Source organism: Medicago sativa, chromosome 1 (assembly GCF_051527215.1).
Source record: "Medicago sativa cultivar Bolivia chromosome 1, Bolivia_mono, whole genome shotgun sequence".
NCBI lineage: Eukaryota > Viridiplantae > Streptophyta > Magnoliopsida > Fabales > Fabaceae > Medicago > Medicago sativa.
Genome location: NC_140749.1, coordinates 56485097 through 56496474, shown reverse-complemented (window position 1 = coordinate 56496474; position 11378 = coordinate 56485097). Strand labels below are relative to the sequence as shown.

The window sequence follows — 11378 nt, the reverse complement described above, 5'->3', positions numbered from 1 at the left end:
ATTTCAAGTTCTTACTTCTAGGTTCACACTTTCCAGTGCATCTTCATCACATACTTCGTTCCTCCAGGGTCCTATTTAGCTCTCAAGCATCCGTCCTAATCGTCGAATGTTAAATTGAGTTGATCACGCTCAACTAACAACAACAACTAGAACATTTACCCGGAACCCAATGGTCCCACTACCTATGTTGTAACTTAATGACCCAAGGCATGATCTGAATCGACCTGCTCTGATACTAAATGTAACACCCATACTAGACGTATCTAGAAAGTCTAGCATGTGCGTTACTTTGATACTGGATACATTAAAATTTACAACAATAAAAACTTCGAATGAATATCTTATACAACAATTGTGCGTTCGTACTATAATATTACAACTCAACTTTTCTAAAACATAGTAAAGGTGTCCTTGCATAACCATATCATCCTGCAGCGGGTACGAACGAACACTTGCTGAAACATCCATTCGGCAAATAGCTTGCCATCCAACTTGTTTATCTGAAACAAATAAGGATTGGGATGAGACATAATGTCTCAGTGAGTTCTACCTAATCCTAGGCTATTGGTAACCTCAGGGAAAACCTACGGTCACCACGTGTCTAAAATACAACCTGCCGGTTGATTATACGTGTGTGGGGACTTGCTTATTTAGACGATCATGCATACTAGGGCCGTCATAATCTCATCTTAACTTGTTATAGGAAGATACGCTCTACGCATCGAGGCCTAATCATACTAAAATCATGACACGATTCTAAACCGGACGATTAGGGGAAACCAAAGATCGTCATCGGAATAACTTCCTTTACTTGCTTCTACTTGCTCGAATATGTTGCATCTAACAACATATCATAACTTATCACAAAAGTGATCTTGCTAACTTGCTATTTCTTGAAGATCTACGCCGAGTCTCTACTTGTTCTTGACGTTCTACGTCAAGGCTCTATGACATAACATAAACATGTCTAATAATGAATATGCATAGTCAGCTTCATTGATTATGTTAGCTTTGAACAAACAAACATTTTCTGAGTTCATTTTACGGATTAGTCCCGGGTGGAGTAACCCCGGAAGTTAATCCCTTACTACCGGTGAAATGCTTAGCAAGAGCGCACCGGGCTCCCTTAGTGATGTGCGGGTTCCTTATGGCATACCTCGTTCCCCTTGGAGAACCTTTTATATCCAACCTTGGAAGGAATACAAAAGACACGACACCTTAACTTAGTGACATGCGGCTCCCTTGCGGCTTAACCATTCCCCTTGGGGAACCCCTTGAATCCAATTTGGATTGCAAGAGACATGACACTCTTATCTTAAAAAGTCTTAGTCTTATGCATGAATGAAGGTTAAACTTATACATGCTTACTCTTTTACCTCGGATCCTTAAACGATCCAACTAGAGGTAAACTTATGTTTGCTTAACCCACTTTGTGAATAGATATCAATCGATTCACATCTTGCCATACTTGTATGGTACTTTGCTTCTATGCGAAAATAATACTCTTATCACCCCGCGTCTTATTGATGAGTCATAGATTAGTATATTTTAATGCTTTATTTAGTTTAGTTTTAAATAAGATTTGATTTAATTATATTGCATATTATTTCTTTTTAGAATATTTTACTTTAAATTGTCTTTTATTTTATTTTAGGAACGAATATATGGTGGAAGGTGTCTTGAAGCAAAAGAAATAGGACTGAAGCAAATACAGTGCGAAAATACGAAGATACGGAACAAAAATATGTTCCCACCAAGTCAGAAGCTTGGCACGGCCGTGCCACCTCAAGAAGCCCCTTTTGCTGCTTTTTCTTCGGGCCCAAGTTACCCTGTTGCAGCTTTACTGTTTTACCCTTTTAGTTGCTTAGTTTCTAAGTCGATTGTAAAGCTATAAATAGAGTAGCTCTCCACCATAAACATTCACCCTTTACTTTGTTTATTTCAAGTATTATTTCAATAAAAAGTCTTTATTTCCTTTTTACTTTCGTTGCAATTTATTTTACTGTTTATCTCTCTTCTTCCCCCATGTCTACGATGAACATGAGTGAGTAGACTTCTTCGTCTTGGGATTATTGGGGTCTAATGACTCAATCCTAAACAAAACAAGCCTAAACCCTAATTTCTATGTAACCCTAATTTCTAATCTAGATTCACCGTCTTAACGTGGATTAACAATTATCAAACTGTGGAAGCGAAAGCGGAGGGTTTGATAATCGTTAATCCATCATCCCAAACATCAATTCATAAAGCGAGAGCGGAGTCTTGATGTTGGAACAAGTGAATCTAGACAATAATTGCAAAACAGTGAAATAGTCTTTGCAATTATTGAGACAAAGAGTAGTTTCAATCCTCTATGCATCTTCTAGTAATCATGTCAGCGAAATAGGCTTGGTTACTAGAAGTAAACTCTCATCGGACTTTCATCGGAAAGGTGAGGGGCTAAGGGAAACCGGTCTTTAGAAATTAGTGTGTAAACCATGAAATTAGATGTTTAGGTCTTGTCTAGTGAAGGATTTGTCATTATGATAAACCAATGATCCCGAGGCCCTTTATTATTATTGTTTTTACCTTCAGCAATAAAACTCCCTTTTTCTAACTTTCTCTCCTCTAATCATTCACTAAAAGTTAATTAAGTTGAACAACTCCCTAGCGGAACGATACTCTTACTTACTACTATTACTTCGATAGGCCGTGCACTTGCGGTTTGGCCCTATCACTTATCAAGCATATCTCTAATGCATAGCATTCTATTCTTTCTAACTAGTCTAGTTCTCGACAAACTATGTCGAGGCTCTACTTTAATCCCTTTCTTAGTCCTTTCTACCCGAATAATCGGCTTAAACTCTCTTGTTCCTTTCTTGGTGTACATGTTAAGATTACCATGATTCTTGATTCAAAGATCATTTGATGTTATGTGCATTGCCTAGATGTTGTTTTGGGGTTATAAAGTTGTAATACGTTGATAGAAAGGCTTCGGAATGCACCACCGGCCCTAAAATGGGCCAACAAGTCAAAAACATGTTGGCTGGGACAGCAAGGTTCGCTAATAGCAAAAAATTCTGGCCTGTTGTCTGAAGAATTTTGCTATTAGCGAAAATTTCGCTAATAGCGAGTATCTTCACGTTTGTGGTACAAAATTTACAATTTTGACCCAAAACTCATCAAATTCAATCCTGCAATGCACTATAAACATCCAGCAACTTATATAACATTATAAAACATCTTTCATGGTAGTTTTAACATGAACAAAGCAAGATCAAGGCTAGGGTACTAAAAATCTTATTTTCTAAACTTAACTAAATTCATGTTTTCCTTGCAAAATTAAGCACATAAACCCATAGGTAGGTTCTATCTAGGAACTCACATGATATTTGCATCATCTAACAAGCTTCAACATCATCTTGTTCAAGATCAAACCCTAACTTCAAGTTTCCTCAATCATGCTAAACTTCTCCTTCTTGATGTTTCTTGTCCCTAAAGCTTCCACAATCCTTGTTGGTTACCACTTGTTGATTCTTGAAAGAGTTTGAGTGGATTGGGAGAAAAGGAGGGGGCGCATATTTAGAGAGAAGGTGGAGAGGAATATCTTCCCAAAACCTAGAGAGAGAAGTGAAATGGAAAGTGAGATATTTGGTGCCCAAACATACTTATATACCCCGTTGTGGGAGATTACTTAAATGCCCTTCGTCTTGGTCGCATTTAGCCTGACACTGATACATAAACCCTTGCTTGACTGATATTTCATAATAATTCATTATGTCGTACTTAACACTCCATGAACATTAGTCCTCTGGCACAAACGACTGGTAATATTCCGATACTGATAAGCGGGATATTACAAAAAAAAATGTTTTTTTATGAGTTTTTTTATTAAATACAAAAAGATAAAAGTGATTTTAAGAGAAAGAAAAAGGTAGTTAGTGATATTTTAATTCATTCCTAGTTTTCCTTCAAAAAAGTTTTTTAAAAAGTGTTTTTAGATGATTTTTAGTGTTTTTCTCAAAAGTAACGAATTTAAATCCGCTTTTTTAAGACGGGCATGAAGCTCCCTTGTTTATATATTTATAGTTAGATAGTTTTTGAAATGGAACTTTTACTATTAGATTTGCATGATAATTTGAGAATTAGCTTGCCAAAGGTATGTCATTACAACTAAGTGAGTGCAATGTGTTGGAACTAAAATATTATCCGACGTATAACATTTGTTACGATAAAAAGAAAAATATCACTACAAGAAAAGTGACTTGTGCCAATGTCATTTTTAGCTACGGACGATGTTGTATGTTGGTAAAAGTCCATTTTCATTCTCAAACTTACAATTAGTCTCACACCCAGTCCCTTTCTATTTTTTGTCCTCACTTTGTATGCTCCGTCGAAAGTCAACATCTCTAATCCTTAACTGTCTGCTTCTCTCTCTCACCCGAACTGCCTAGAACCCTACCAAAATCACCCTTTTTTTATTCATCTTTATCAACTTTTCAACGAACATGAGATGGAATCGCTATAAGCTTCTCAAAGAAATTTATGATCTCAAGCTTCAAACCCAAACACTAGAGTGTAGGTTCTGGTTTTTCCATCTCCAGGTTTCTGCTTCGTCATTTATCACCATCTTCCTGTTTTGTCTCTGAGTGTTGTGAATCCTCAATTTGTGAATAAGAACTAGCGAAGAAGGGAACAACACAATGACTAAATCAAAGTTGTAGTGAGCTTAACGCCTTTTTGTTTTTCGTTCTTTTCAAGAGAAAAAGAAAAAAAGCACACTATTCATTTTTTGGATTCATATTTACTTGCATTATCGTCTTCTATTGTTTAGTTAATTTCCTTAACTTCACTTTCAAGTTTCAACCTCTAGATCTGATTTTACTCTTACTTTGGCATTGCATTTCCTTCATTTCATTTTTTTTCTTGTGTTTAATTTTTTGCTTAAAACTTAATTTCAAGTGTTTGTTTTGCTTTTAACAATTTTCGAGATTCACCACTTCAATTTGCTGCTCAATTTGACTTCAATTTGGGGCTATTGTTTTGCGTCCAGGTGCAACCTATTTGTGTCAAGACGCAAATGTGTGGCCAAATTTTTTCTTTTCATATAATTATCACATCTTCAAAATTACAAACTTAAAACAAAAATTTAAAAGTCATTAAATTATACTCACTATCAAATACTCTCTTCGTCCTAAATTATATTATATGATGTTATCGACAATCCACACGTATTAAAAATGTAATTAATTTTGTATGATAAAAATATATTTCGAGTTGTTTTACAAAATAGTCCATAATAAATACTATGAGAAAGATAAACTAAAGAATTGAAAGAAGAAAATAATAAATAGTCAAGGGTAGAATAGGAAAAGTAACATTAATGTTTCATTAGTATTGTAAAATGACTTATAATATGAGACATTTTTTTTTCTCAGAGCGATTTAAAATTTTGGACGAAGGGAGTATAAAGATTGAAAAAATAACCTTATTTTATGCAGAAAAATCATTAGTCCAGTCTAAACACATAGAAACATATACATGCGAATGCGCACAAATATATATATATACATATATATATATATGTACATATATATATATGTATGTATATATATAGATATATATATATATATATATATATGTATGTGTATATACATATATATGTGTGTATATACATATATATGTGTGTATATATATATATATATGTATATATGTATATATATATATATATATATGTATATATATATATATATATATATATATATATATATATATATATATATATATATATATATATATGGGCGTAGCCCTTCATATGGGAGGGGTAGCCTTGGCTACCCCAAAAAAAATATCATTCTTGAATTAGTCGGTATGTATTTATATCCGGCTACCCCAAATAATAAATATTGAGCTACCCCAAACAAAATTAGTTGCAAAAGTTAGCATAAATAATAAAGTAAAAAAACTAATACAAAATTGATAGATTTATTTGTATTGGTTTGATACTTTCGGTCTCAATAACAACAATAGAGAAACCTTTTTCAACAATAAAAATTATCAAGACAATAGTCATAGACAAATTAAATGGACAATGAGTTTCTTGCAAATAACTTATTTATTTATATTTGAAAAGACATTATTAATCTATTATTAAACAGACAGTTGATGAAATTAGGTTCTTCAAATGCATTTTGCCCAACATTTTAAAATAGCGATTTTTATGTTAAGTTTCTAAGATTTGTTAATTTTAGTCCTTAATTTTTGTTAGAGATTAAATTCAAGACTAAAAACACTTTTTTTGTAAAATTTTAAAAAACTGAGAAAAAATTGAATAATTTTTTTAAGGACACCTAAAAAATTATAATTTATGGGACTAAAAATATATTTTATCCTTAAATTTAATACGTCTGTTTTCAAAAAAATCCTTCTTTATAGTTGGCCCCTGCATAAATTTTTCGCGAGCTTCGCCGCTGTATATATATACATATATATATATATATTGAGAGAGAAGGGGAGAGAGAGAGAGAGAGAGAGAGAGAGAGAGAGAATTTCTACTAAGAAGATTTCCATTAGATAAATACACTGGGTTCTAAAAACTCCAATGTACAACATTTATTAAGATAAAGAAAAATATGTATCACATGATCACTTATTCCACGAATAGCAATGAGCATTCTTTTCATTTGCATCTACCATTCTACATGGTCCTGACTGGGTTACATACCAATTGCAATGAGAATTTCAATGATGATGATCTCTAAGTTCTACGTATATATCAAACCATTTTAACTCATTATTCCATTGAAAGGAACAATAGAATAATGTTTTTCCAATAAAGTTATTTCCAAAATGCCAACCAAAAATATCCCTATGATGAAGAAGATGTATTCCAATGTCATCATCTGCAGATTTGCAAAGAACAGTTAAGTCCAAATTGTCAGCTAAATTGTTACTAATAGTCACATGCACTCCAAGAACATTCTGCAATGATAGCGACGACAATATACATAGCAAGAGAATTTTTTGGGTAAATATTGTCATTTCACCGTCAATTACTCTTTTCTTTGGAAGTGAATAGTCTTTGTTGTATAAAGGTTAAAAAACTGTTAGAAGAAAAGCATATATTTATAGGTTGTTTTTAGGAAAGAATGCAAATAAAAAAAAAAAAAAAAGTGTCACGATATTTACATGGAAAGTTGTTATAGAAAGCTTCCTTCAAAAAAAAAAAAAAATTGTTATAGAAAGCTCAAAGGTCGTGAATAATTTGCTTGCATTTTGAGGGAATATATTAAACTAATTTTATTAAGTGTACTATTTATATTTTTTTTTTGAGAAAAATTAAGTGTACTATTTTATGGCGAAAAGTTGGGCTCAAGAAACTCGTGTTCTTATGGCGCTGAAAGAATGTTCCTAGGGTTTGAGAACCAAACCTAACATCTTTATAAAACACAAAAGTTTCGATGTTATCATAGTAAATACCAACTCTTCGATTAGGGTTTCGGATTGTGATGTTGAGAGCGAGATCATAGTGAAGTGTGATGTTGTTTTTGAAATTGAACTGAGTAAGGGATGCGTCTGTTACGGTGAATTTGACGTAGTTAGGGTGTATGATAAGCCATGAGAAGAAAGCAAAGATTGCTGCAACGACAATGAAGTTGCAGATTACGTTTAATACGTATTCCCAACAGCCAAAGATAGATATGCAGCAGAAGCAGCAACAGCTGGAGAGACATTTGCAGCAGAAGCAGCAAGAGCCGCAGAGACAATTGCAGCAGGAGCAGTCGTCATCACTTTGTAGGTGGGAGGGATTCGGCCGCAAAATGGAAGAAGTGGAGTATGTGTAGTGAAAACTGGCCATGTTTTTCTTTGGAAAAGTGACGAATTTGATTCTAATTTTCAAGTTGGCGAAGTTATTGATGTGAAGTGAAGATTGAACAAAAATATATAAAGGAATGTATGTACTAACGAATTCATTCTTAATTTTCCTTCAAAAAAGTAACGAATGTATGTACGTTAATTCATTCTTAATTTTCCTTCAAAAAAGTGTTTTTAGGTGATTTTTAGTGTTTTTCTCAAAAGTAACGAATTTAAATCCGTTTTTTCAAGACGGGCATAATAGAAGCTCCCTTGTTTATATATTTATATTTAGATAGTTTTTGAAATGGAACTTTTGCTATTAGATTTGCATGATAATTTGAGAATTATCTTGCCAAAGGTATGTCTACAACTAAGTGAGTGCAATGTGCTGGAACTAAAATATTATCCGACGTATAACATTTGTTACGATAAAAAGAAAAATATCACTACAAGAAATGTGACTTGTGCCTAGGTCTTTTTATCTACGGACGATGTTGTATGTCGGTAAAAGTCCATTTTCATGCATTGTCCATACCAACTGAGTTAAGCTCACGAGGACCGGTAAAAGTCCATTTTCATTCTCAAACTTTAAGTCCCTTTCTATTTTTTGTCTTCACTTTGTATGATTCGTCGAAAGTTAACATCTCTACTCCTCAACAGTCTCCTTCTTTCTCTCACCCGAACTGCCTAGAACCCTACCAAAATCACCCTTTTTTATTCATCTTTATCGACTTTTCAATGAACATGAGATGGAATCGATTTAAGCTTCTCAAAGAAATTTATGATCTCATGCTTCAAACCCAAACACTAGAGTGTAGGTTCTGGTTTTTCCATCTTCGCGTTTGTGCTTCGTCTTCTTTATCACCATCTTCGTGTTTTGTCTCTGAGTGCTGTGAATCCTCAATTTGTGAATAAGAACTAGCGAAGAAGGGAACAACACAATGACTAAATCGAAGCTGTAGTGAGTGTAACGCCTTTTTGGCTTTCGTTCTTCTTTTCTAGAGAAAAAAAAACAGCACACTATTCATTTTTTGGATTCATATTTACTTGCATTGTCGTCTTATATTGTTTGGCTAGTTTCCTTAACTTCACTTTCAAGTACCTCTAGATATGATTTTACTCTTATTTCGGCATTGCAATTCCTTAATTTTATTTTTTTTTTCTTGTGTTTGATTTGTTTGCTTAAAACTTAATTTCAAGTGTGTATGTTTTTCTACCGTAAAAAAAAAAGTGTGTATGTTTTTCTTTTAACAATTTTGGAGATTCACCACTTTAATTCGCTGCTCAATTTGACTTGCAGTTGTGTTATGGTTGATAGTTGATGACATTGTTAAAGCACTCATCATGTGTGACCGTAGTGTTGTACGCCTTGTTAAATGGTGAATAAGAAAGCATGTTGAAAAGTGCATTAAAATATGTGTTTAGCTATTTTGTGGCCAGACTCAATAGACGAGATGGAGGCATGTTTTGGAGCTATTGCTTTGCGTCCAGGTAAAAACAAACCAACAAAGAAATATAAGCCCCGGTTTATATGATGCATATGAACATATGTCTGCAGTGAATGCTCCCAAATTATGTGTGTTTGCTTTAATTATCACTTCTTCAAAATTACAAACTTAAAACAAAAATTTGAAAGTCATTTAATTATCATCATTATCAAATACTCAAATACTCTCTTTGTCCTAAATTATATGGCATCTTGGACATTCAGCACATATTAAGAAATATAATTAATTTTGTATGAACAAAGATATCATGAGTTGTTATACAAAATTGTCCTTAACAAATAGTATTGGAAAAATAAACTAAACAATTGAAAGAAGAAAGAGTAACAAATAGTCAAAGTTATAATAGAAAAAGTAATATTAATGTTTTGTATCGCAAAACAATTTATAATTTGGGATACATTTTTTCTAGCGACTTATAATTTGGGATGGAATAAAGATTGAAAAATTAACCCTATTTTAGGCAGATATCATTAATACAAATTAAACACACATGCACAAACACATACATGCAAACTCGCACAAATATATATTTTGAGAGAGAGAATTTCCACTAAGATTTCCAATAGATAATACATTGGGTTCTTCAAACTCCGATGTACAACATTTATTAAGGAAAAAAAAAGAAAAATATGTATCACATGATTACTTATTCCACGAAGTGCAATGAGCATTATTTTCATTTGCATCCACCATTCTACACGGTCCTGACTGAGTTATATACCAATTGCAATGAGAATTACATACATGAAAATCTCTACGGTCTGCGTATATATCAAACCATTTTATCTCGTCATTCCATTGAAAGGAACAATAGAATCTTGTTTCTCCAAAAAAGTTAGTTCCAAAATGCCAACCAAAAATATCCCTATGATGAAGAAGATGTATTCCAATGTCATCATCGGCAGATTTGCAATGAACAGTTAAGTCCAAATTGTCAGCTAAATTGTTACCAATTGTCACGTGCACTCCAAGAACATTCTGCAGTGATAGCAACGACAATACACATAGCAAGAGAGTTTTTTGAGTAATAAAAGTCATTTCACCTTCAATTACTCTTTTCTTTGGAAGTGAATAATCTTTGTTGTATGAAGGTTAAAAAACTGTTAGAAGAAAAGCATATATTTATAGGTTGTTTTTAGGAAATAATGCAAATATAAAATAAGTGTATATTTACTAATATATTAAACTGATTTTATTAAGTGTACTATTTTATGGTGTGTAAAATAAGTGAAAATATGATCGCCAAAATAAAAATAAAAAAATAAGTGAAGATATTACTATATATTTGTAGTAATATACTAATATTCAGTAAAATCAAATCATGTACCTAGTAATATCCTTGTTTCTTTTTATTTATTTCGACAAAATATCCTTATTTCATGAAACTAGTAAATTTATGTCTATGTGAATCTGTCTATCAAATCATGCAACTTTACAAATTTATGGTAAAAGTCCGTCAAATGAAATCCTGATTTTATTAATATCTTTATTTCATGCAACTAGCAAAAATATGTCTAATGTGAATTTGTCTATCGAATCATGAAAATATTAAAATTTCTTAATTCAAACTAAATCCTAATAAACTTATTAAAAGATAAACTTTTTTTATAAGTATGAAATTCTAATCTTATGCACACTTTCATGGTTATTTTTTGAGACCTCTCATTTTATTTTATTTTTGAAGAAGCTAAACTAACCCCCTCAAATTGGCACCAGAGAGAATCATTAAAATTTCTTAATTCAAACTAAATCCCAATAAACTTATTAAAAGATAAACTTTTTTTATAAGTATGAAATTCTAATCTTATGCACACTTTCATGGTTATTTTTTGAGACCTCTCATTTTATTTTATTTTTGAAGAAGCTAAACTAACCCCCTCAAATTGGCACCAGAGAGAATCATTAAAATTTCTTAATTCAAATTAAATCCCAATAAACTTATTAAAAGATAAACTTTTTTTATAAGTATGAAATTCTAATCTTATGCACACTTTCATGGTTATTTTTTGAGACCTCTCATTTTTTTTTTTTTGA

General features: G+C 32.3%; 1 long non-coding RNA gene across 1 annotated transcript; it reads right to left on the bottom strand.

Annotated features, from left to right (window-relative positions):
- Positions 1-6527: 6527 nt before the first annotated feature.
- LOC146955617 (uncharacterized) lies at positions 6528-7587 on the bottom strand. Its single transcript, XR_015011177.1, has 2 exons — positions 7459-7587; positions 6528-6881 (listed from the first exon to the last, which is right to left on the bottom strand). It is a non-coding gene; the product is annotated as an uncharacterized LOC146955617 (long non-coding RNA).
- Between the last annotated feature and the right edge of the window lie 3791 nt (positions 7588-11378).